The sequence below is a fragment of the Rousettus aegyptiacus genome, unplaced genomic scaffold (genome assembly GCF_014176215.1).
Source record: "Rousettus aegyptiacus isolate mRouAeg1 unplaced genomic scaffold, mRouAeg1.p scaffold_m13_p_10, whole genome shotgun sequence".
Taxonomy (NCBI): Eukaryota; Metazoa; Chordata; class Mammalia; order Chiroptera; family Pteropodidae; genus Rousettus; species Rousettus aegyptiacus.
In genome coordinates this window covers 10,372,832-10,384,888 of record NW_023416285.1, presented here as the reverse complement: position 1 = coordinate 10,384,888, position 12,057 = coordinate 10,372,832, and the positions used below count along the sequence as shown (strand labels likewise).

Here is a 12,057-nt window from a genome sequence, read left to right as displayed (position 1 = left end):
TAAAATAGTGCATTCTTAGCACATCAGTATCAGTGACTACTTCTGAAGGATTAGGAAATAGGTAGATTTCTTAAGTCTCTCTGAAGGCAATGGATGGCAAGGCATGTAAACAGACATTGATTGACCGATGTACTTTCTGGGGTCCAAATGTTATGGGAAAAAGCTTGGTAAAGTCCCAGCCTATAAAATTCCCATTTGCTTTGGACTAAACTTTCCCTTTATTAACATCTTCCCACCAAAGAAGAGCTGTGGATTCCCCTAGTGCTTCCTACTCCCTTGTTTCTCCTCAAATATCCAGTGAGTAAAATGGCCAAAAACCTTAATAATTCTAACTTTATTGTTATTGCAAAGTGATGGTTTCTGAATTCATTTTCTGCTTTAATTAGGGTGTGTGTGTGTGTGCACGTGTGTCCCTCTCATTCTCTCTCTCTTGCACACACACACACGGGGCAGGAGGAAGAAGGGAGAGGGAGAGAGCTAAGGAGGAGTGGGAGAGAGGGGTTGAGATTCTTTTGGGTTTAATTTTTTATTTTTAAAAGCTGTTTCTTTCAACCTAGTCATGCCTTCCCAAACCAAGATGCTCATGCCCTCTTCAAAATCCATGTCCCATCTCTTACAGAAAGGGCAGGGCACCTGCTTGTTGGCTTCTGCCAACAATTTGCGACCCATTTCTTTCCATGAAACACAGGACCCGGCCTCCACCCTATGAGAATTTATTACCTACTAACTCCATATTTTTTTTCCCCAAATGAAGAAAGGATATTGAGATCCAAATGAGAGCAATGTTATAATAACGATAACCTTGGATAGACTTTTAAAAATGGAATATTTTGAAATAAAGCTACTTTGGCTGTTCTAACTCACAAATGATTCATGATGCACATCACAAATGATCATGACAGCACTCAGTGAGAACCTCTGGAACTTTCTTTGGTAAGATGGTTGTATCTGCTCGCCGGATACACCGATCCCTCCCTGTCCCCTGGCTCTTCATAGACTGCGTCGCCTTCCACCTGACAAGGAAAACTGTTCAACTTGAAAGTTGCTGCCAAGAAACTTAGGGTTTTTTCTTTTTTTTATTAATAGTCCTAGGAAGTCAGAATCTTACAGATAATGTGTGGCTAACAGGGAAGGAGAATCGATGCTGTCTGTTTAAAGGATGGCCTCCCAACGGATACCCTTACTGTCGGCAAGCCACCTTCCTTGAGCAAGCATTCATCAGGGCCACCTCTCTCCCTGTCCTGCTCACAGTCCCCATAGATCACGGACTCCCAGGTTCTACCTCTAACTTTTCTCCTGCCTTTGTTCTGGGGAAAATATTAACAATAAATCAGATCCCGAAGTAAAATGTATAAGATATTTTCATCTGTGTTATCTCATTTGATACATTAAAGAGTAGCTGGGTGTATATTGGATTTTTGTGAACATCATTTATTTTGATGAAGTTACCTATTCACCCTATGCACACAGTAATAATGTGAAAAGCTGGTCTTGAATTTTGCACCGCAATATTTTACATCTAAAATTTAGTTAACTATCTGAACAGATAAACATGCGGAGGGCCCTTCTATGTAGCTATTCATTTAGAATAATGCATACTTTCTTTTATCCATTCTTAATTTGCAATTTCAAAATTGTAAAGTGCTTGCTTTTAAAAGCTGTCTGATTCATTTCTAATAGTACGGAAAGAGATATTTGGATGGCTAGTCTCGCATACTGATTTTAGGCTTTTCTCGGCTCCGGACTGACTGGAAATACTGAACACAGTTTTGAACACTTTCTCCAAACTTCTCCCGCTGTTGCTACATCACTCTCTCTCTTCTTTATCTCCCCCTCATAAAGTCGCACTTCCTCACACCCACCCCCCATTTCTGGGGGAAGAGTGGTGTCCAAGGCTGATGGGAACCACGTAACATCACACCGAGTTGATTCCTGAATGCAAAGCAAAGACAATCAGGCAACTGCAGAAAAACAAAACAAACAAACAAACAATCACAAGTTCATGGCTCAACCCTGCTGTTCACATTACCGGCTTTCCCCGTCAATCGCTTGCCTCCAGGGACATGCTGCCTTAAGTGGGCAAACCACTGAGAAAATTCCCATCTGACGACTGGCCCTATGAAGGGTCAGAGGAATTAACCCGCAGCTGAGCTGGCGAGGGCTTGCTTAAGTATGTCAAGCACACAGGCAGCTGTGCACAGAGACTTGAGCAGCTGGTTCCTGTCTCTTCTGGCGGGGATGAACAGGAGGGATACTACAGGAGGAACGACCACTTTTACAGAAGAAGGAAGACGTCTCCATCGCAGGTATGACGCATCCACCATGGTCTGGGCTTTGCATTCTCCACCTCATTTAGCCCACTGGACGTCCTGGGGAACTCTAAAGGTAACTGAGGTCAGACAGTCACTTCATTCGCCCAAGGTTACAAAACTAGTAAGTGGTTGGACTTGTGTTTGAACCTAATTTTATAGAATTGAAAAGTCCATTTCATGATGGCAGTGATTCTTATATTTTATCAGAGAAAACAACTGAGAACGCTTGGAAACTACAAATTATTCCTGAAAAAAATATACATGGACTCACCCACGAGGTCATACACATTTTTAGCTGAGGTATAAAGTACAGACCCTCATAATAATAATATTCCCCTGTAGTTAAGTGTGCTGCTGCTCACAGAACAAGAGCCAAAATATAGAAGAAATGACAATGTCTGAAAGAGGGGAGATGGCGTGAGTCCCTTTCAGTCTTCTAATTCTACATAAATTCTTTTTAACATGTTCTATGATGAGCATCCCTACAGTTCTTAATTGGGGAAAATAAATTTAATTTTAAAACATTCTTTAAAATGTCCGTTTTTAAATAGCTCTGAAGAATAATACAAATAAATAGTGAATTCTTCAAAATACGATGTTCAGGATAAGGACTCTCTCCTGTTAAGGTAACACAGGAATATCAAAACAAGATTCTGAGAAGAGTAGACTTCAAGCCCACCGAATTACTGAAAACAATGTATCATTTTAACAGCAAATGATTTAATAACACAGTTGGGTACAGAGGCCTCCACGTTAATGTCCAGGCGAGGAGGACGGAGAAAGCTGACATGACTATTGGCTGGGGCCAACCAGGGTCTCCAGATCTCTTCTGAATCACCCCTCTCTGCGGCTCCCTCTGTTGCATTAGATACGGAGAGGACAGTGATTTTATGTCCAAGCAATGAGGCTGACGCTATTGCGAATATAAAAAGTATGGGTCAGGATACCTAGACTGAATGCAGTTAAGCCTCAGAGTAGATTTCGGAGACGCAGGCATCGGGAAGCAAGTGCAGAGGCAAGTGGCCCTGTAGCATCAGAGGACGCTTCGTGGAGCAGGTGGACCTGGCAGTCAAAAAGTGTCTGAACGCGGTGGAAGGTAAAGGTATAGGACTGAGAAACCCACGAGCTGAGCGACTTGAAAGATTTTTTTTTTCTTTCAAAAATAAAATGAAAAAGCAAGTACTGTGTTAGTTTAAAAGTGGCAATAAAAATGGCAGCGGCGGTAGCAAGCGTTAGTGCCGCTGGTCCTGGGCTCTCATTGTTATATTTTCAATAATTCAAAACAAAAACAAACAAACAAACCAAAAAAAAAACAAAAAACGAAACCAAAAAATCCTGACGTGGTCGAAATCTTCTCCATTTACAGCTAAGGAAGCCTCCCAAGTTACAGTTTATCCCACGATTCTAAAATAGGAGTGCCTGACTCCGGAGGAGGGAGGCCAGGAACTCCACCTGCTAGGAAAGCCATTGCTACTGCAGTAAAACCTGCGAGACAGTTAACTTCAATACCAGTTAAGAAGACCTTTTATTTTCCCCCGGAAGACAACTTTTAGGGAAAATAGGAGAATGAAAATAAAACAAGATAATAACATCATTACTCATTTATGGTCTTCGCCCTTACCTGGGCCCCCCATCATCTTTCTTCCTTGAGCCTACCTTGTCCTTTCTCGTTTACCACAATGGCAAGTGGTGGCAGTGATTTCCTTGACCATGCTCTTCAAATCTGCCACCCTGTGCTTAGCCTCCTGCACACAGGAAAATAACTCTGTCTTCTAATTCACGGGGGAATGGAAGCTCTCCATGAGAACTCTCCCTTCCTGCCCTCCCCACACTGATACATGTATCTGTACCTACAGTCACCCTTGCCCGGTTCGTCCTCATCTCCAATGATAATGTCCTCTGTCTTGCATCAACACCGGCCTCTTCCAGCTTATGCTGAATTAGTATCCCTTGTGTCCTTGAGAGTCTAGCAGTGTCACTGCCAGACCAAAAGACTCTTCAGCCTAGCATCTGACGCTTGGGACTCCTTTGTCTTCCTTGAATGTCTGTCTCTGTCTTCTAGTTCTCTCCTGCCTCACTGAGTGCTCCATCTCAATCTCATTCTGTTTCTCTTCTCCAGAAAAACCGTTATGTAACGATGCTCTGTATTAAGCTATCTCATCTGCTTTCAAGCCTGCAGTTATCCTCATATATTCCATGATGACCTCTAGAATATAGACTCTGCAGCACCTAAGATGGCCTAGTACATCGTAAGTGCTCAGTACTTTCTTACGAATCATGGTTAGAAAGCCATTCATGGTCTAGTCCCAAAATGCACTTTTAGTTACCCTTTTTAACTTTACTCCTGCTCTCCAATATCTGATGACTTGATGCTTTTGCATGGTTCAATAAACTCATGATGAATGAATGAATGAATGATGCACTCAAGCGCCTTGAGGTAAAAGTTATCTGCTTGGGCCAAAATGCATTTAAACTTTATGAGAAAATGTATCATTTCCATGCCTTGTCCCCTAAAGCACCAATCTCTTGAAACTTTAGTCTTCAAGATTCCTTGAGAAATATTTTAGGCCTTTTCCAAGAAGACAGCAATCTCTCACGCACACACACAAAAAATTAAATCGCATTTGTCTCTGCACAGAGTAAAATATAAGTCAAAAATTTGATAGCCCTTTTAAAAAGACCAAAGTGAATCCTTTGTGCCCTATTCGATACTTTATCTTTTAATAAAAAATTTTCTAATCACCCAAGCTGTGTGTGTGCACATGCACAAATTATGTGAACAGAATAGGCTGAAAATGTCACTGCATTCCCTGATATATTGGTATAAAGAACTTGAGATTTCCCAGGCATGGTATGACCTATGAGAAACAAAATTCTATTCAACTCTAAATTGGTATTCATGTGACTTAGTCTAGTCACTTCTAAACTACTGGAGCAAGAAAAAAAAATGGCCTTTTTCTATTTCGATATGTTATTAGCAAAATCTCCGCTTTCGCTTATTTTCCTCAGCCTTCTCTCACACTGAAAAAACGTCTCAATCCACATGTCTAAATGCTTCCTAGAAAAATATTAAGTAGACTTGAAACTTTAGCCATCATTTCTATTGAAGGTAAACTTCCATGGAGTTCACTGGCAACACAGCGAAGCCCTCTAATCTTTCTCACTCACACTCAAGATCAATCTGATGCCAAACACAAAATCTTTGCTTCCAGTCTATGCCTCCTTTAACGCCTCATCCATATTTCTAACCAATTAATTTGTTAACACACACAGTCACTTGTGTTCCTTGCTGTAGAGCTTTCAAATTCTTCAGTGTGTGATTATGCTCCCCTCTCAATGTCACATGGTCACCCATTTCCATGCCCTTCATGAAACTGGTCTCTGTTCCCAAATACGATCTACCTCCATCACTGGGCCTAGCGCCTCTGTGCATACTACTTACTCTGTCTAGCTGCCCCTCTTCCCTCCACACACCTCCTTTTTTCCACTCTTGAGAAACCATGAGCTCATTAAGACCCCATCTGAACCCAGTCTGTCTTTCCCGAACCATTTTCTCCCCCACACTCACAACTTTAACATTCATTTTTCTTCCTTTGTTCCCGAAGAGCAATTTATACATACTGTGACTGAATCATTACTTGGTTGTTAAGTTATTATGATCTTGTTTTATTAAAATAATTTTTAAAAAAATGAGTTGGGTTTTCTAACTAAGCTAAATTATGCCTGAGGCATAATAATCACAAGGTTTTTTCAATAAAGCACTTTATGGTCCTTATAGAGTGGAAATGAAATGGTTAAAAAGTAAGTTCTGGGCTCTTGTACAGTAGATGGAATATTTGATAATCTACAAGGAAATCATCACAGACAGTGATGTGAGCAGGGAAGACACACTTTAAAAAAGCTTTTTCTTTAACTTAGAAGTTAAATTTCTTCTACGCTACCCTCAAGGGCTATAACATCCTTATGCAGAGAGACAGAAAGTGTACTGATTATAGGCGTGTATGTGTATATTGTGTACATATATGTGTGTGTATTCGTGTGTGGGTATTTGTGTGTGTGTGTGTGTGTGTGTGTGTGAGAAAGAGAGAGAGAGCGGGGAGGGAGGGGAGATGGGGAAGGAGGAGAGGGAGGGACTACGTGTGTATAGAAGAGAGAGCGCATGATCCTCACTTACCACTAGAGCTATTATTTTGCAGCAAATACCTATTGGAATCAAGCAAACCAACCTAGCCATGCTGTCGGCAGTATCAGCATTGTGTATTTGAGGCAAATTTCAACAAAAGAGTAAACATTCTTCGCAAGAGGTATAAAGACTTGATGTAAGGCCATGGCCACCTGTGCATGGGGCACAAAATGCATCAGTACAAAAAGCATCAGTGAATGATATAAAATCCAGGTGGCAAAGAAGAGAGTCTACATTGCACCAGGACACAGCTATTCCCCTTTGTCACACTGACCATCACTGGTTTTCACAAGTTCCTGTCTGAGGAGGATTTAAAGTTCACATTAAATCACACTGCCTATTAGTTAAAAGTATGCTATTTATGAAGAGATTTTTTTTTCATATGGAAGCTTCAGCCACTTTCAATTAATCTCGTTGTGGCCCTGAGTAAAAAGTCTTGTTAACACTGAATTAGATATTTTAGTTAGGGGTGGGCACAATTTTAATTGCAAAGGAAATCTGTGCTCAGATGTGCAGAGAAGCTAAAATGCTCCTTAAAGTCCTGTCTGAGCATTCTAACTCCTTCAGTAGTAAATCTGCTAAAAATTATGCCCACCCCACTCCCAAATAATAGAGTATAAGCAAATGTATTTTAGCTAGACATTGAAGAAATGAAAGATCTCAATATCGGCATAGATCACACTTTACAAGTAAATTTGATCCATTTCAAGTAATAACGGCTGCAAAAATATATAATTTAAAAATTACAAAGAATCTGTGCCAATCTAAGAAAATGGCAACACAATATTGTTTAGAGGATGTCATTAAACATATGAGATCATTTCTGCAAATTTTGCACAATCCCTGTTTTATTCTTTGTGTTGTTATCCATTGCCCGACATTTTGGCATTTTCTTAGGCCGTGTGCATCAGCTGAAGTTCACAATATACTATGCTATTTACAGACCTGTAGCAGTCAACGTCTGTAGAAAGGTTTCAGAAATTGATTTAAAGTCTGCAACATAAGCATATCCAATCCTAATAGTACACAAGACTATATATCTTCTTTGGGAGACTGACACATGGTTCTCCCTCTGCAGGGTGATAATGCATCCTTGCCAAGCCCAGATATAGTTTCAACTCCAGGGAGATGCAACCTAATGATGGATTGGTAGAACCAATCACGCTAACATTTGTATTTGGAAACCCTACAGTGTAGTACTGACAATATATATTTTTTTCTTTCCCCCATCATGTTTCTTCAAGTATATCAAGATGTTCTGCCAGGATGACAAGCATATGATTGAATTTAATGGTATATAAAGATACGGTAGACTGCTTTCCAAAGCAAAATTTCATAGTTGGAATTTTTATCAATTAATTGCAATTCTGGCAACTCCACTGAAAATTAAATTAAATGGTGGAACTATTTCATTAGAAGGCTTTGGCAAAATAAACCTATTAGATGGAAAGCACTAGATAATTAAAAATGGCAAGTGAGCTGCTTGCTTGGTGCTTTTAAGTTATAGCCCTTAACTCTATGGCCTTCCCTCTTGCTATGTAGTGAGTTCCTCAAGGGTTAGGGCTGAACTCTAATTATCTATAGTTCCTAGCAGAGTCCACAATGCAGAGTAGGCATTTAATAAGTATTATATGGCTTCAGATATTAGTACCTGTGAGCTTTGGAATCCAAGTTTGAATCAAAGCCCCTCTACTAATGAAATGAATGGCTGCTATGGGTTGAACTGTGCCCCACACAAATGTATGCAACTGAAGCCCTAACCCCCTGTACTTCAGGATGTGAGCTTACTTGGAGATGCTAATCACGTTAAAATGAGGTCGTTAGGGTGGGCTCTAATCTATTATGACCAATGTCCTTTAAAAAGGGGGAAATTTGGACACTGAGACAGATGCACTCAGTGAGAATGCCACCTGAAGATGAGGACGGAGATGGGAGTGATTCTTCTCTCAGCCAAGGGACACCAAGGATTGCCAGCACCAGAAGCTAGGGTGAACGACATAGGCGAGACTCCCCCTCACAGCTCTCAGAAGAATCCAATCCTGCTGGCACCTTGATCTTGAACCTCTAGCATCCCCAAATGCGGCGATAATAAATTTCTGTTGTTTAAGCCCCCTAATTTGTCATACATTGTTACGACAGGTCTAGCAAACTAATATGCTGGTTTAGAACAATTCATTTAACCTCTGTGTGTCTTATGGGTAAGATGGAAACAGTACCTCTGCATTGAGCCTGACGCATGGTTAGTCCTCAGTAAAGAGTAGCCTTGAAAATGGCAAAGAAAATAATCCATCCAATGAATATGTATTAAGCGCCTTTTATTCCCACTTCACTTTCTGGGAAATAGCAATTAGTAAGACTTAACCTTCACGGAACTAACATTCTAGTGAGAGCAGACAGACAACAGCAGACAGGTAAACAGTAGAGCATATTAAATAATAAGAAACCGTATGGAGAAAAGTAGAGCAGGGAAGTATGAAGGAGTTGAAAAATAAAAATTTTATATAGTCATACATGCATTGATAAAATCTGAAAAAAATTATAAGCCACGTGAAGGAGTCAGCAAGCCATGTGACTGAGTGAGGGAAGAACATTCGGGCAGGGAGAACAGCAAGTGCAAAGGCCCTGAGGTAGAAATATCCATGACATAGTGCGGTGACAGCAAGGGGGCAAGTGGTATTGAGCAGAGAGAACAAGGCAGAGCTGCAGGAGACGGAGTCTCAGAGAGACTGTGGGAGTCGAGATCCCATAGGGACTGGCGGGCTGACAATAAAGCCACCAGGCTGCTTAGAAGCAACTGCAAGGTTGACCGTCGATTGCAAAGGGGTCAACGTGGGCCAACGAATCTTTTAACAGGACCACCTGAGCTGTTGTTTGGAGAATCAAAGGAGAAGGGGTAAAATGGAAGTAGAAAGACCAGTACGAGGTTATTCCAAGGGTGGCAAATTATCGATAGATGATGGATAAATTACAAAGGCATTGCTTCTGGAATTAAAAATGCACTGGCCAGTTGGACAGCTTTGTTCAGAGAGTAAGTTGTCTGACCACATGAAATGGCCCTGCATATACATGTGGTTAATTTCAAACTGCACCCGAAAACTAAACCAAGGACTGAGGATACAATGGCAAAAAAATGGCTTCATGTATTTGGAAAGGAAAACATGACATTTTATTGTGACATGAAAAGAATACAAATGTATGCATTTGTCTAAATGGGAGAAAAAGAATAAAATCAAAGCAAACTCTGAGAATGTGAAAACACACATTTGAGCTTTATTTAAGTTAATTATTATGCCACATTTTAACATGTGTTATTATTGGGTTTAATGGTTTTCCTCACCTAACAAGTCCTTTAATCAAGTAGCCTCCTTTCACCTCTAGATAGATAATAAAAAGTCCACTCTAGAAGTCAGTCATCAGTTCAATAGGCAGTAATGTCCGCTGCTTCCTTGATCAGTCTTAGGTCAAGGCTGTGACATAGCCAAGCCAAAGGCTTGCTAATGACCGCTGGTGGCTTTGATCTGAATGGCGGTTGCTGTAATATTCAGAAGCTAATAACCTCTATAGTGTTCTTCCTGTTCTTCTGGAAGTGTCTTCGATTCACAGACAATAATAGTATAGTTGATAACACCAGTTTTTAAGAAATGGGGAGGAGATGGGAGACTGTAATATGGCTATAAAAGGATTAAAAAAATATTATTTTTTATAATTTTTTTTAAATACGAATGGTTCCTCTTAAGTATATCCTCCCACAGTGAAAACTGTCCAAATTACAGCACAAATACTTTAGCACTTTAATTAAATATAGAACATGCCCCTCACATTTCTGTTTGCAAGATTTTTTTTTGCAATTAAAGTAGCGAATCTATTCAAGAAAATCATATCTTTAAAAGAATCTTCCTAATTGTATAATTTTTAAATGCCTGATAAGAGCTCTTCAGATTTTCCAAAACATTCCCTGCATGTCATGTGAGAAATACTCTGAAGGCCGAAGGCAGCGTTTACGCACTTAGAACAGAATGCTCCGTGTGCAGGAACGGCACCCCTTAACTCTAAAATTAAGTCAGTCACTTTCCTTCACACCTCTGGTGGCCAAGTTGGGGGAAAAGAAAAAAAAAAAAAACAGGCCAACAATCTGCAGCGCGAATGAAGGCTCTGCAGTCCTTTTATGATATTCAAGTTGGTCGGGGTCTTCGTGGAGAGGTCTTACCTCATTTCCCACACATTTTCCGACCTATTTTGTCTGCCTTTTCTCAGAAGGATTTTGCTTGCTCCACTGTCGGCTAAGCAGTAAACTAATTATCTTGTTCAAATCCCTTTGTAACACCCCTAATCCTATTAGTTATAAGAATGTCTGAATACTGATTGCAAACCTTTTTTTTTTTTTTTCCTTTTTAAAGAAAAAGAAAGGTCCGGGGGTTTGGTCCTGGAGCGAGGTACTCTACCCAGTTCATTGGACCAAGGCAAAGGCAATTCTGGTCAGCCAAAATCACAGGCCACCTAACATACGGAAAAATACTCTCCGCTAGTCATTCATTCGTTCACTCATTCATTCATTCACTCGCTCATTCATTCATGCATGCATTCATATTCTCTCTCTCTCTCTCTCTCTCTCTCTCTCACACACACACACACACACACACACTCTCTCTCTCTCTCTCTTACACACTGGGTTTAGTTATGTGTATCTATTTTATTGCCTTACAAAAGCCAAGTTTGGAACACTCTCATCGCAGTGGAGTGCTGCGAACACCGGCCCCAGCCGGAGCTGCCCTCCACTCTCCTCCTTTTATCACGGGCTTCATAATGAAGAGGGTGACGCTGTTACAAGAAGTCAAAGACGCCGTACGAAGTAGAGGAAAGGAACAAATGTTACAGCAGACCTCTGCCAGCCCTGCGAGTCTCAAACTTCCTTTCTTCAAAGAACTCTCACAAGTCTTGTTCAAGGACTCTCCCTCCCTCTGTAGAAGACGCCAAGACCATTGCCTCCTGCTGTCTATTACTGAGGGAACTTTAATCACTTTTCCTTTTTTTGTTCGCACTGGGGAAGAAGCCAGACTGCAGTGAAAGGCCTGCAGTCAGAGGCGATGTTAAAGAGCATGAAATTTATCTGACTTCCACAAAAGATGCGCTCTGCCCTTCCATTTCTGCTTTTGCCAGGCGGGCTGCTCTGGTTTGTCTTAGGAAAAAAGAAAACCCACATATATTCGCTTTAAACACTGAAGCACAATGCTGCCTCCGAGCATCCTGTCTTCCCAGCCCACCTCTTCTCCACCTGCAAAGAATGACGATGTTCTTGGCACACAACACCGACTTTCTCACACTGATTAAACAGGGTCTCCCCCTTTGCATTATTTTGTTCCTGTTAGTACAAAAAGTCATTCTCTCGGAAATGATCTTGAAAAGAATACATGTGCACTAGAGAGGAGGCCCTTCTTGGAGATCCCTCTGGAGGTCTGAGAAAGATGTTATAAACCAGAAGAAAGTGCCAATTCGGGTTTTATGATTGCCGACCTCACCTATTTCGAGTGCTGAGTGCTTAGACTGTGATATGTCACCATCTGT

At 40.9% G+C, this 12,057-nt stretch overlaps 1 protein-coding gene across 6 annotated transcripts in view; it reads right to left on the bottom strand.

Moving 5' to 3' along the window:
* SLIT2 (slit guidance ligand 2) overlaps window positions 1-12,057 on the bottom strand; it is a 321,586-nt gene that overhangs the window by 145,577 nt on the left and 163,952 nt on the right. The gene's annotated exons all lie outside the window — the stretch shown is intronic.